Source organism: Wasmannia auropunctata, unplaced genomic scaffold (genome assembly GCF_000956235.1).
Source record: "Wasmannia auropunctata unplaced genomic scaffold, wasmannia.A_1.0 LD336000.1, whole genome shotgun sequence".
In the NCBI taxonomy this organism is placed as follows: domain Eukaryota; kingdom Metazoa; phylum Arthropoda; class Insecta; order Hymenoptera; family Formicidae; genus Wasmannia; species Wasmannia auropunctata.
The window spans coordinates 334,238-347,806 of NW_012026890.1; the positions used below are offsets into that span (position 1 = coordinate 334,238).

Genomic DNA, 13,569 nt, shown 5'->3' on the forward strand with positions numbered 1-13,569 from the left:
CAACTACCTGTATGATGACAAGTTGGCAACGGGAATTAACGTCGGAAATCAACAGGTACCATGTACCGGTCAGTTTTCTTTCTACTGAATATGCATCAATCACACAGCGGCCTGCACGAAATCCTTCGGAGGTGTTTATCATACGAGTCACTAATCACTCAAATTATTCTCTCGAAAAATACGGAAGTTCAGCATCGCGAGATGAGCGTTTTAATTATGGATCACGAAATGGGATGCCTAGTGTACGAAATCAGACAATAACGGGGCACGTCGACAATTTTATACAGCTGCTCAATAAATGCTGTTAAATCTAAATGTCACAATTTTATGTCAATTGCTAATCGATTCGAAGATACACGGCGCTTTGAACAATCCATTTTTTATCTTTAATTTTGTCATACTTTAATGGCTTTCATTTTTAAGAAATTTTATTCATACATTAGATATATAGATTCATATATGGCGCGCGTGCGCGCGGAAATAGGCCACACATAAAATCGTAGAGAAATTTAGCTTTATTACAGTTTCATATATGTCTAGGCAACACCTGTAATTATACGGTGCCTGACGGTATTAACAGTCACTTGAAATAACCGCGAGATTTACATTACATAAAGTAACGCGCGCGCGCGCGCGCGCGTTATTAAGAAAATGTTGATCACGTAAGCATGACGCCTCGAAATGCATAGCCGTGGGTGTGCACGTGTGTGTCCGGCATCTTTTCATATACGAAACATTTCATAAGGAGACCATAATTGTCTGGGAGATACGCCACGTTGTATTTTTTCATCGCGATTTCGCTACCACGAGTGTCAGTGTGGGCAACAATCGAGTACCTCTCTTGCAACGCTGACACGAAAGAGTAAAAAAAAAAAAAAAAAAAAAAATGTAAAATATCAGGATCTGATTTCTCATTATACTTGAAACTTCTTCGCTTTAAACCTTCCTGATCATCATTTTTCATTAAAAACTCGAAGAATATTTGTACGGATCGCTTCCACGACATCCTGTAATTTACGAAGGCATACTATAATTACGCACATACTATGAGATAATTAGAATCAAGTGTTGGTACATTAAAAAAAAAAAGGCATCGTGTGAAAAATTTCAACGTGGCCTTCTGATGAAGATACGACTGCGTTAAAATCGTTCATTTCCGCTTTTGCAGCTGAAAACTTAAGGGCCATCTCACGAAATATTATTATCACTAATGAAATCGAGGAAAGTGATGTTGAGGAATCTTATTGGTGAATTTTTATATCTTATGCACATAATATTAATCTTTTAAATAAACATCGTAATGTTATAACACAAAATAAAGCATATAAATAACTCATAAATCTTTTTTATTTTTATTAAAAACTTGTTTAAAAAATTTACTGTAAAAGAGTGCAGCAAAATCATGATTTCTCTGTTCATTATCAAAATTGTTATTACTTGAGATAATAATATCTTATACTTTTATGTATTGCTTTATAATCTAAATTACTTGGCATAAAAGAGCAATGTGTAGACGTTAAATAAAAAAATATAACATTTCTAAGCCACGCTAAAAAAGTAATGGAGTGTTCCGAAGCAATAGTACGAAGGTTCGCGCGCGCGATACAAAGTTAATGTAATTTATCCTATTACCGCATTTGTCGGCAAGTCGTTACTTTATCTCGTAAACCGGCATTAAGAGATGGCCAATTATAGTCCGCCATGCTGAAATGACAATTACTTGTAATAATACTAAGCGCGTAAAGTTGATCGTGGAAAGAACAAATTCGAAGCCAAAAGATCGTGCTGATTTAACAAAAGTGCGTTTCATAGTAAAAATCACAATTTTTTAACTATGCATTCATATACTTTTCTCTAATCAAAAGCCGTTTCGTCAATTATATTTGTTTAATAATGTTAATTTAGATTTTTCTCAGAAAAATGCGTAATTATTCGAAGTGAGTTCAAATAAAAACTTCGTAAAATTAATGTGCGTTGATCGCGTGCATAAAAACATATATAGATAACTTTATATCAAAAATATATACACATAATAAATATTAAACATATGTATTCTTGTGTTTTCAGTGATAATCCAATTTTTATTAGGAACTTGTAATGTTTTTCTGGTTAAATATTTTTAAAAGTTTCGAGAAAGTCTAGAAAATTAGAAGACTTTACATCTTTTCAAAAATCTTTTAAATTTTTTACTCATAATTTGTATCTCTAAGTTGCAAATCTCTTGTAATATTTACATTAAACATATTTATTTTTTCATGTGCATGTGCATATTATAAAAATCCACGTAATAAAAATGATTAATTACATGTACGTATATGAAATAACAAGCTCTGTTGAATTGTATTAAAATATTTAAAATAAACGTTCTTTTAGTCCTTTTAATTAAACCTGAGTTAAGTGTATGCTCAAAGATTTAAATATAATGTGAAAGTTTATCAAAACGTTTTATATTGTAACATATCAGATAAGTAATATCCATCCATCGTACTCACAAGTTTTATTCGCAAGATTTAAAGCATGTAAAGAGAGTTCGTTCTAAAATTAAGTCGGAATGTGCCAGTTCAGTTGGAATTGTTTCCAACAATTGCTCAGTAAAATAACGTATTCGTCATAATCAAACACGTACAAGAAGTAGATTGTAAAATTTGCATAAATTATTCCATAGAATTTTTTATATACATTCGGCTATCGTTTGCATTATTATTTGAAAAAATGATACGAATCGGTTAAAAGCCATGCATCCGAGCCCGGCATGTGTATTTTCCAATAACTCACGTTATCAGCAAACACGTATACACGACCGACATCGCCGTGTGGACGCATTTTTCATGCATTTCTCCGATTACCGAACGAAACTCGGCGTATAATGCACGTATACATATACATATACGTATACATATATACATATACATTGTACACCGAGTTTCGTTTTTGATAAACTTTCACATTATATTTAAATCTTTGAGCATACACTTAACTCAAGTTTAATTAAAGGGACTAAAAGAACGTTTATATTTTAATATAATTCGCAACAGAGCTTGTTATTTCGTATACGCACATGTAATTAATAATTTTTATTACGTGAATGTTTATAATATGCACATGCACATGAAGAAATAAATATGTTTATTGTAAATATTACAATAAACAAGAGATTTGCAACTTAGAGATACAAATTATGAGTAAAAGATTTAAAAGATTTTTAAAAAGATGTAAAGTCTTCTAATCTTCTAGACTTTCTGGAAATTTTTAAAAATATTTTACAAGAAAAACATTACAAGTTCCTAACAAAAATTGAATTTCCACTGAAAACACAAGAATACATATGTATAATATTCATTACGCATACATGTATATATACACTGGCGACCGCAATTTACGAGTTGGAAGGTTGCGCGCGAGAACGGATTAACATCTCGGAAACTCTGTGTCGCGCCGTTTTTTTTTTTTATTTTTTATTTAGCTTCGCCGCCGATACATAAAAGAGGTTCATTTTTTCCATATCGCGAATCAAGATAGCTGGTGTCTAAACCGCAGAGCTCCGGTTTCCCGCGCGCGCGCGAGCGCGAGCGCGCGTACTATATACTCAGCAATTTAATGTTAAATGCACGTGCGCGCGATGGTTATAGCCGGCGGCCGTATACACACCCCGCGTGCTTAAATCGCGATAATATCCGCGGCGGTATATGTCACAAGTGTATAAAGTTAACAATGCTTAATAATGCACGGGGACCGTGCATATAGTCGGGGCTGGGCCGCCGCGCCGATCCGCGGTATCGATAACTGTCAGCCCGTTTAATACCGCTTTCGAATATCGATAAGCGGCGAGGAGGAAAAACGTAACAACTGCACCATTCCCACGTACGAGGCGCGAGCCGGGGGTTGGCGCTGTTGAAAAATTTTATCGGCCGCACGACATACATATTTCCGCGCGCGCACGAAATATCGCCGTCCGCCCCGTTCGCGGCCACCGCCGGACAACACACAGGGCTCTTTCACGCGTCACATAACCGTCGGGCTTTATTACCGGCTCTCATTCTTCCCAAACGACAATGTGTCGTAACGATAAATATCTCTGCCGAGGTCTGCTAATCTCGCGGCTGCGATTATCGACGCCGGTATTATAAGTCGCGTCTCATCGACCGGATAACAAGGCGATAATCCATCGCAATAAATACCGGCAATTACAGGCTCGCGATAAAATTACAATATTTCGTTTCCTCGCGTGCTAGAGTAGCCTTTATCTCTACGTTTTGCATTAAAGTAACACATTCGCTGTGGGAGATGCAAATACATTATTTGCCTCTTGCCGAAAGAGAGGGTCGTCCTCCAAAAATTCACGAACGCGAAACAAATGTTTGCAAACAAAAAAAAACAGCTCAATATAAATAGCAAATAGCTCAATTATAATAATGAACGTAGCATTGAGAAATCGATATGCATCGATCTCGTGGAATATTCAAGTTGCTAATTGCAGCGTGCACAATGAGCGCTATTGAGTTCATATCGAACTCAACATCGAAAAGAAACAGTCTTTCTGAAAAAAAGAAAAAAAAACCACGACGGTTAATTTCTGCTGAACTATGACAGGGAAAAAGAAATTTTACAGGAATTTAAAACGGACATTCACGATACTATAATATTCCTACGGAGTCGAAAGACTGCCTATCAAGTTTTGCCGATAGTAACTATGGAAACTGGAGCTATCTCGGAGCGTCAGGAGCTATCTTGTCGAGCAACACCTCTTCGGTGTTCCCCGTCCGAGGGATGCCCAGCGCGGATCGTTGCGGTAACGGCGATCCGGGCGATCCGGGCGACCCTGGCGACCCCCGTACGGGCTGCGAAAGTGCGGGTTCGGTGGAAAAGGCTTTAAAAAAGAGCCGAGAAAAACGAACGAGTGCACGCGACCAAGATGGCGTCGCGCGGCGAGACCCCGGCGATGTATGCGCGATAGACAGGATATACAGGGGGACGAGAAACGGCGCGCGGAGCAGGAATGGAAGCCGCAAAGGAGAATGGGGATAATTGCGCGCGAGGCAATGCACGAGGCTCCTCCCCTTATTCAGGCCTAAAGCCTGCAACTGCAAGTGCCAAGCTGCTCACTTTGCGGTGCGCACACATGACACGTTCGGCCGTTCGCGACGCGCATCCCGCGCCCGTTGATGCCGCGCCGCGCGCGCTCCGCCTTTGCGCTACCGCAACTACAAGTACGTGTCACTTACGTGTTCGTGTACGAACGCGCCCGTATACGTGCCCGCATCATGTGTGTTTCCCTGTGTATATTTGTACTCAACAATGGCCAGGACTCCCTGGAAATCTGACTCACTCGTCGACGCTCGTCGCGCACATCTATCGATCCCGGTCCTTCCTCCCTTCTGGATCCGACTTTCGGTATTTCAAGAAGACATTCGAGAAATATCCGCGAAAGGTTTCCTGCTCCGCTTTGCACTTGTCCCTCCTCGTGCATCCAATGTCTCTGATATTGTACAAATATGGCATTGTACAAAAATGAGTTAAACTGAAAAAAAAGAAATATATAAATAAAAGATGCACAACAAAAAAGGGTCATATCCTTAACATTCGTGACTTGAAAGATTAAATTTGTTTTGCACATATTTTTTAATTAAAAATAATTATTCAGTATTCAATTTAATTGCGGAATTATAGTAATTGCATTTAATAGGCTTTGAAAAAATTAAGCGTATCATATTTGATTTCATTTGAATTTGCTATTCGTGGCATAATATACAAATGATGATCAAAAATGCATATTGCATGAATGTTTTTTCACGCTTCAGATATTTAAAAATATAAAAAAATTTCTTGGAAATCTTTTATTTAAGAAAAAATCTTAGTATCTCGTAAAAAATCTTTTAAGACCATTCATCCTAACAGATAAAAACCTTGATAGAAATATTCAAGATATTTGAAAATAGGACATGTGATAATCAGAAAAACTACATAGAAGTTGCCATTGTCAATTGCTTTAGGTAAGAAAAGCGGGAAATAATTTATTCTATTCGTACAAGACATATGTTCGAAATGCAAAATTTAGTATAACATTAATAATATTACATTAATAATATTAAAGGAATTTTTCTTAAGTAAAAACATGCAAGCATTAAAAGGATCGCTGTTGCAAAAGCTATTGAAATCCAATCTATACGCTGTTTTTGCGCAAGCAGTTTTTCTTCCATGATTGTTTTCATAATTAAAGTACATTCTTCCGCGAGATAAGTGTCTTGAAGACTACACTAATGAAGTTCCAAGAATTGAAGGCGTATATAACACGGTATAGGCTTGGCGCATTTGCCGCCATTATGAGAAGTACACACATTAGTTATCTCCAAAAGAAAAGCATCAAGTGTATAAAGTTCACTATATATAAGTACGATCGTTTCGCTTAACCGATTAGTAATATTTATAAAAATATTTTTTATAATTGAATTTTTTATATATGTTAATATAACGATGCTGTGTAAAATTTAATATAATTCATCAGCAACATCGAATCAATAATGAATGTGTATAAAAAATCGTTCCGTTTTTCTAACTTGAGTGACATAATATTAATTTCTATGAACTTATCTTTCGAAAAATGATTCAAACTTTGGCAGCGTTTGCCAAATTTTATTGTTAAACGATAAAGTTAATCAAGTTGTTAGGTCTCTACAGTAACTTTGTAAAACAATAATAAAATTTAATTGAAAGCTGCATTATTCTTATATCTCTTACAATTAGTAGGTATTATATTTTTACTCTCGTTTCAAACAACAAGTTATTTTAATTTCTAATCATAATATAGTTATTGACACCGGTAAATTGTTATTGCGCGATACACTTGATTAATATTTATAAACTTGTTATTGCATGTACACTTGATTAATATTTATAAAACTTGTTTTTTCAAAACGCAAGACTTTTTAACATTTTACGTAGTAATTTCAACTTGAACATAAATTTTACACAACCATCAATTAGCAAATACTTCTAAATAATTAAATAACTGCAAAGTGGACGAAAATAAAATCGTAAATTAACGCAAATTAGAAAAAAAAACAAAAACTCTTTTGCAAATTAAATAATTTACGAATATTATCGGTATTATTAATCATCTCGCTTTATAATTAAATGTATTAATCAAAATTTAATAAAAATAAACTTGTTTCGATAATATATACATATATATATATAAATTCTTTAACACATACTTAAGACAAATAATCGCAATTGAAAGTGTATGTATTATTACAATTATTACTACAACTGTGTGCGTATTTAAACAATGCAGAGCTAATTTTGCTTACCAGCCGGAATACTGCAGTTTGCTACATCCGTTGCAAATTCCGTCTTAGAAACACATCAACTCCATCAAGGAAACGACGAGGATCGGAAACGAGCACTTAATTACGCGCACTACCGAATGGGCTTTGATATTTGCCACGCTCTTCACTTCGGGAGCTGAAACACACAGAAACATATGAAATAGAATACACCTTGTGCCATAACGCGTTCGTGCATATAATTGTAACTGATTATTATTATCTATGCTCAACGGTGGCCTTTCCGTTAGATGCATAATAGAACTTCAACATTATTGTTCTAAATCAAGTTGCGTTTAGAGGCCTCAAGAGAGTCAAGAGAATAAAAAATTACTACATTGTTTCATATTGTACATATATGACGATTATCTGTTATTTTCCTCAGCCTCTAACATGTTTCTTGCTCTATGATATTTATTTGTAACTTCAAATATTCATCATATGTATTTAGTGTTTCTAATTTATATAGAACGATTATGAACAGTGGCTAAAGTCAAAATAATCGCAATCACTGCCACAATTGCTACATATATAAGTACTACATTTAAATTAATTTATATACGTAAATGTAATAAAAAAATTGTCTTAATAATTCATATAAATAATCTTACAAACGTAGAATCCCTACACTACGATCATACGTAGTTCACTTGATGGAACTGACAAATATTCGTACTTTATCGACACGATATATTAAATTCGATTACATTAAAGTGGCGGATTTATTGCGTTAGATGTAACAAATACGCGCATAACATCGTTACGACGATTGAAATCCCTGATGCTGCATTTAAAAGTACGTAAATCGCTCCAATTGCTTCGCAATTTTCTCGCGAAAGTACGGTATGGATCAGTTTCGTTTACGGCATCGGAACTTGTGCTCACCGGCACCGTAAACGTTTCAAATCACGAAGCAGCGTCGCATAGGTATGACGAAGTGGCGGTAGACGCGGATCTTCGCGATTATTGCCGTATTTGGCAATAATCGTAAAGATTCGCGATAGCCGACACGTTCCGACAATCGCCCGTCACTTTAATCATTTGGTGCTTTACTTCCGGCAAAAATTCAAGCTCGCTATGCATTTTTAACGGGTAAAATTTGCGATTACTTACGGAGCGATCTACATGCTCGCATTCCGAAGCGACGCCCGAAACTGTCATGGCGCGCGCGGCCGCGCGCTGACGCGCGCAATGTTCAGACCGTTCCGACTTCCTCGGTATTAAAATAATTTAATTTTAATAAAGACATAAGTAGCTAAAATTTTTGATTAAAATTTTAATAAAAATTGGATGGATTTTTCCCATCTTTTCTAGCAAGCCATGATAATTACTGACGTTTTCTTGGACGTTTTCTATAGATATAAAGTATTAATTTGTGTATAAAAGACGAAAAAAAAATTAAATTTCATATTTCAAATTGCGTACTAAAAAATCATAATATATTTATTGTAAATTTTTCTTCTTTATGGAAAACAATTATATTTATTTCCCTTTTTAAAATGTATGTCATAAAATTTAGAAGTAAAGTATCCACGTCCTGTTTCGTTTTTCTTTCCTTTCATTGAAAAAAAAAAAAAATTATATAAATCGATTTTATCCATTGAAAGATGATTTTATTAGCATAACAACGAAACTCACTCTATTTCGAGAATTATATATTGAAACTTGAAACAATCAGAACAAATTCAGTAATTACAATAATAAATATTCTTGCACAGAGAATAAGATCGATTTATTCGATTTTTTTTAAGCAAAAGGAAGAAACGTATATGTATGTATAATCTTCTTCTTCTTCTTTGTGTCATATGCTTGTCATTGCGTATGGCAATTTCTTTTCTGCGTATATCCTGTAAATATATGGGATCTACAGACTGTACCTACAAGTATTATATAACTAAATTGGTTTTAATTGATTTGGAAGCGATTTACCACCTCTCGGAAGGCAAAGGCAAATCACTGATTGTGGGAGTAACTCTCTGCCCAAAAAAGTCTCTTTTATTAATATAGGCCGTTCACAGCATAAAAACTGTAGGTTACAGTGCTTTACCCCAAACGGCCTATATAAGAAAAAAAGACTTTTCTGGGCAGAGTCACTCTCAGTGGCCTTCGCCTTTCGAGAGATGGCAAATCGCTCCCAAATCAAATTGAAACCGATTTAGTTATAATTGCTCCGGGTAGATTCAAACCTGCAGGATCTTCTGGCGCAGAAAGCCAACGCGTAGCTCTTCGCGCCACGATCGCCACAGGTGTGCAGTATGTGTAATAAAATTATCAATTGGCCCTTTGTCGTAAATCGCCATAATAATGTATGATAAATTCGAGGATTTAACACTGAATCTGAAATTACGCCATTCTCAGGCGTTTCGTCGAGAAAAAAAGTGTCTCTTCCCAAAAGATTCGAGCAAATAACGTGAGAACAATCTTCTTCTTCTACGTCTCATTTTCCTTCGAGAGTACCTGGGCTCCTAACCTCCTAAAACTGGAGTTAATACGGCAAAACATGAGACGATCTGCACGACAATAAAAGAATACAATTACTTCTGTCATATCGCTTCTCTGTTTACATCGTAAATTCAATTGTCATTGCACGCCTATCGACGACAAGACGCAATACTGCATCCACGACAGGACAAGGATATCGAAGGCAGTAGGTACGCATATATTCTCACGACAATTGAAACACCTGACATGCTGTTATCTAAAGGAAAGTACATCAACCGCTCCAATTCTCTCGTGAACGGGCCAATTTTTCGCATACCTACGGCATCAGAGTCTGTTTACTCACCGGCACTGTGTGGAGCCGCCGATCGCGATCTGACGACGAAACAGCCGATGATCGCGTGGGCCGGCATCAACCGATACATTCCGACGATCGCCCGTCGTCTCAGTCGGCTCTCCCGACAGAATTCAGGCTCGCTGGACATTCTCGACGGGTGAGATCGGCGATCGATCGCGAAACGATCGCGTCTCCGCACTCCGAACCGACGCGCCGGTACGCAGTTATCATGGCGTCGGGTTAGCGCGCGCGCGCGCGCGTGGTTTCTCGTCCCGTCGATGTACAGTAATTTAAGAATTTAAATAATTGGCACTCGCGACGGGAATCAGATGCTCTCTGCAACACTCTTTAGCGAGCTATGACGACTGTCAATGTTTTCTTAGACGTTTGCCATAGAGATTTCTATAGATACGTAAATATCTGCGTGTAAAGATGGAAAAGTTTTCTCGTTCAAATTTCAATTGGCGCCGGTCTATCTCTCATTAATCGCTAGATGCGTCGCGCGTGACGTCGCGTGGATGTAGTAGTGCCAACGTAAATATCACACGCAGTACCAACTTTAGGCTGGATCCTCATGCAGACACTGGGCGCTTTTAAAGTCCTAAAATACAGAGATGCGACATTGAAGGGTATGGTCTGATTGGCTGTCTAAATTACATGATCGAAACGCCATTTTAATTCACTATTGCACCTAATGCATCATGATACAGCTTTGTAAAGTATGTACTACAGTATGTATAATACAGTATGTACTACATATAAATTATATAGAGAAAAATTATAACAATACAAAGTATTGAAATGCAATAAAAAGCTATTATATATTATGGTGTAAGTATTTTTGCATTAATTGTCATCAGCTTATAAGATTAGGATAGAGTCCTAGATTATTAGAGAAGCGCGACCGGCTTATGACAGTATCGCAAAAATACTAGAAAATATTAAAAATGGCGTCGAATAGCCAATCATAAGATTGATTCATTCGGCAGCTATTTATAATATCGATGAATCAATTTTATGATTGGCCATTTGCAAGTCCAATCAGGACTCGGAAAGGCTTGCGTCCACGATACTAGAAATCGATCAAAGTTCTTGGCTATACAGTTCTCAAATCGAGAACTGTATAGCCAATAAAATTACTACTCTTCCGTAAAAGCTGCAAGTTGATTGGCTACACAGTTCTCGGTCCAAGAATTTGGACCGATTTCTAATATCGTAGACACAAGGCTTTACGAGTCCTGATTGGACTTGCAAATGGCTAATCATAAGATTGATTTATTCGGCAGCCATTTGTAATACCGATAAATCAATCTTATGATTAGCCATTTGCGAGTCCAATCAAGACTCGTAAGACCGGTTGCGCTCCTCTGATAATCTAGGAATCTAGACACATCTAACGCTGATTGGAAAACGATTAGTGGGGGTACATAGCAAGAGAATTATCTTACTATTTATTCCTACTAATCATTTTCCGTCAATCAGCGTTAAGTGTCTGCATGAGAATCTAGCCTTGGTCCCGAAACACAATAGGTGTTGCAAGCCTTAAGCCGTAAGAAATTGACCAATCGCAATTGAATTTGAAGAGAATAATGGATTATGATTGGTCAATTTCTTACGGCTTAAGGTTTACTACGTCTATTGTGTTTGGGACTTATGCATTTCATCTGCTCTGGGCCGGTAGCATATAAAGCCGATTCTACATTAGTTGCAAGCCCGATCGCAAGCTTGTTGCGACAGCCAATCTGAAGCTTGCATTTTGAAATCAATGCTTCGGATTGGCTGTCGCAACAAGCTTGCGATCGGCTTGCAACTAATGTAGAACCGACTTAACGCAATAAAATGGGATATTTTGGTTGATTAATTCGTGACGCGCTCAGTGAGAACGCACTTTAAATCGTTTGTAAATCAATCGTCAAAATTTAATTGTAAAGCCTTTCATGTTCACGATGCTAATAGAAATCGCTCCAAGGAGAAGCCGTCCTTCTCGAGGAACTGTTGATTTACTTATAGAGATATAATCTAAAAAATTAAAATAATTTTGTGCGATTTTTTCCAATTCAATAAACTCCAATTTTTTGTAAAGGTGCCGCCATCTAGAAGCCAGATGACGATGTCCGATATCTCATCTCAAGTGTCTCGCATGTTCGCTGGCCAGCGCCCAGCAGTGCTAGCAGTGCCGCAGTGCCAGCAGCGCACTGAAGTTAAAAAAAAGGTATGTTAAGTCGATAACTCGCATTTCTCGAAATTATTTGTTGCCGCTTTTCCGTGATGCTGATTGGTTATCTCATTATGCTTACTTCGTTGAGCGGCTGTCATTACATATTTTGACAGTTATTATGTATATTGAGATTTGTTTTAGTAATATTGGAGTTAATAGTGTAATAGCAATATATATATAAAATTAATTATTACTGCATTGTTTCCGACGTTGATAAAAATTTTTCTTTTCCTCTTGAATGACTTCAAGATTATTTCAAATAAATTTTACTAAACATTTTTATTATAAAACTTTAACTGTAGTTTTTGTAGTTCACTTTTTAGTTCTTCAAAAATTTATCAGAAAAATACGAAGTTGGTATCTTTTATCATGCTTTATCTTAAAAGTTCTCCGTACTTTTGTAATTTTCATCAATTACAGATAAAAGCGTTCGCATGTTTCGTTTCTTAAAACGTCGTTATAATTGCTTTCTTGATAAGACATACGTACAATAAAGTGTCTCGTATTTCATAAAGTTCTTTTTTTTAAACGGCTCAATATTTGAATATTTATTTAAAATATTTATTTAAAGTTATTCAATATTAAATTTTCTTAATTCTTCAGTTGCATTATGCAATTATAAATCATCCATAATACAGGACTAATTGCATATATATGTTAATATTAATGTCTATCCTTAACAAAATGTTTAAAAATGTAATACGAGTAAATCGGACAATTATGTATGTAACACACGAAGATGAAGCGACACGTATATATATCATTTAATATTTACGCTATTTATAATTTTTCCACATTCTTATCTATTAAAGTTGCAATTGTTAAGTTATTATTTAATAATGATTTGCTTTAATTATACTATTAATTATTTAATTATTTAATAATGTTTTGCTTTAATTATACTATTAATGTAATTTTTATTTTTAAGTTTATAACTTTGTAATTGCAACTTTTTCTGTTTTCTATAATTATAATTTTACTATTTCTTAGAGACATTTAACACTGGATTTATTTAATTAATAATTAATTATTTATTTGAAATATTAATACTAAAAAAAAATAATTAATCACTAATCAAATAAATTAGTGTTAAATGTCTTTAAAGTCTGAGAGATTTTCTAATAAATATATCGTATTAAAGCCGGTATCAGACTACGCATTGGAGATTGAGATTAAGATTGAGATTAAGATTGAGATCGAAGCTCAGCCAATGAGAACACAGCAGACTGAGATTGAGATTGGAGTTTGGAAAT

At 35.7% G+C, this 13,569-nt stretch overlaps 1 protein-coding gene across 1 annotated transcript in view; it reads left to right on the forward strand.

Annotated features, from left to right (window-relative positions):
• The first annotated feature begins 12,249 nt into the window (after positions 1 to 12,249).
• LOC105453262 (transmembrane protein 164) overlaps positions 12,250 to 13,569 on the forward strand; it is a 4,873-nt gene continuing 3,553 nt past the window's right edge. Inside the window, exon 1 of the mRNA XM_011695056.1 lies at positions 12,250 to 12,310. The gene's annotated coding sequence lies outside the window, so the exon portion shown is untranslated. The remainder of the gene's footprint in view (positions 12,311 to 13,569) is intronic.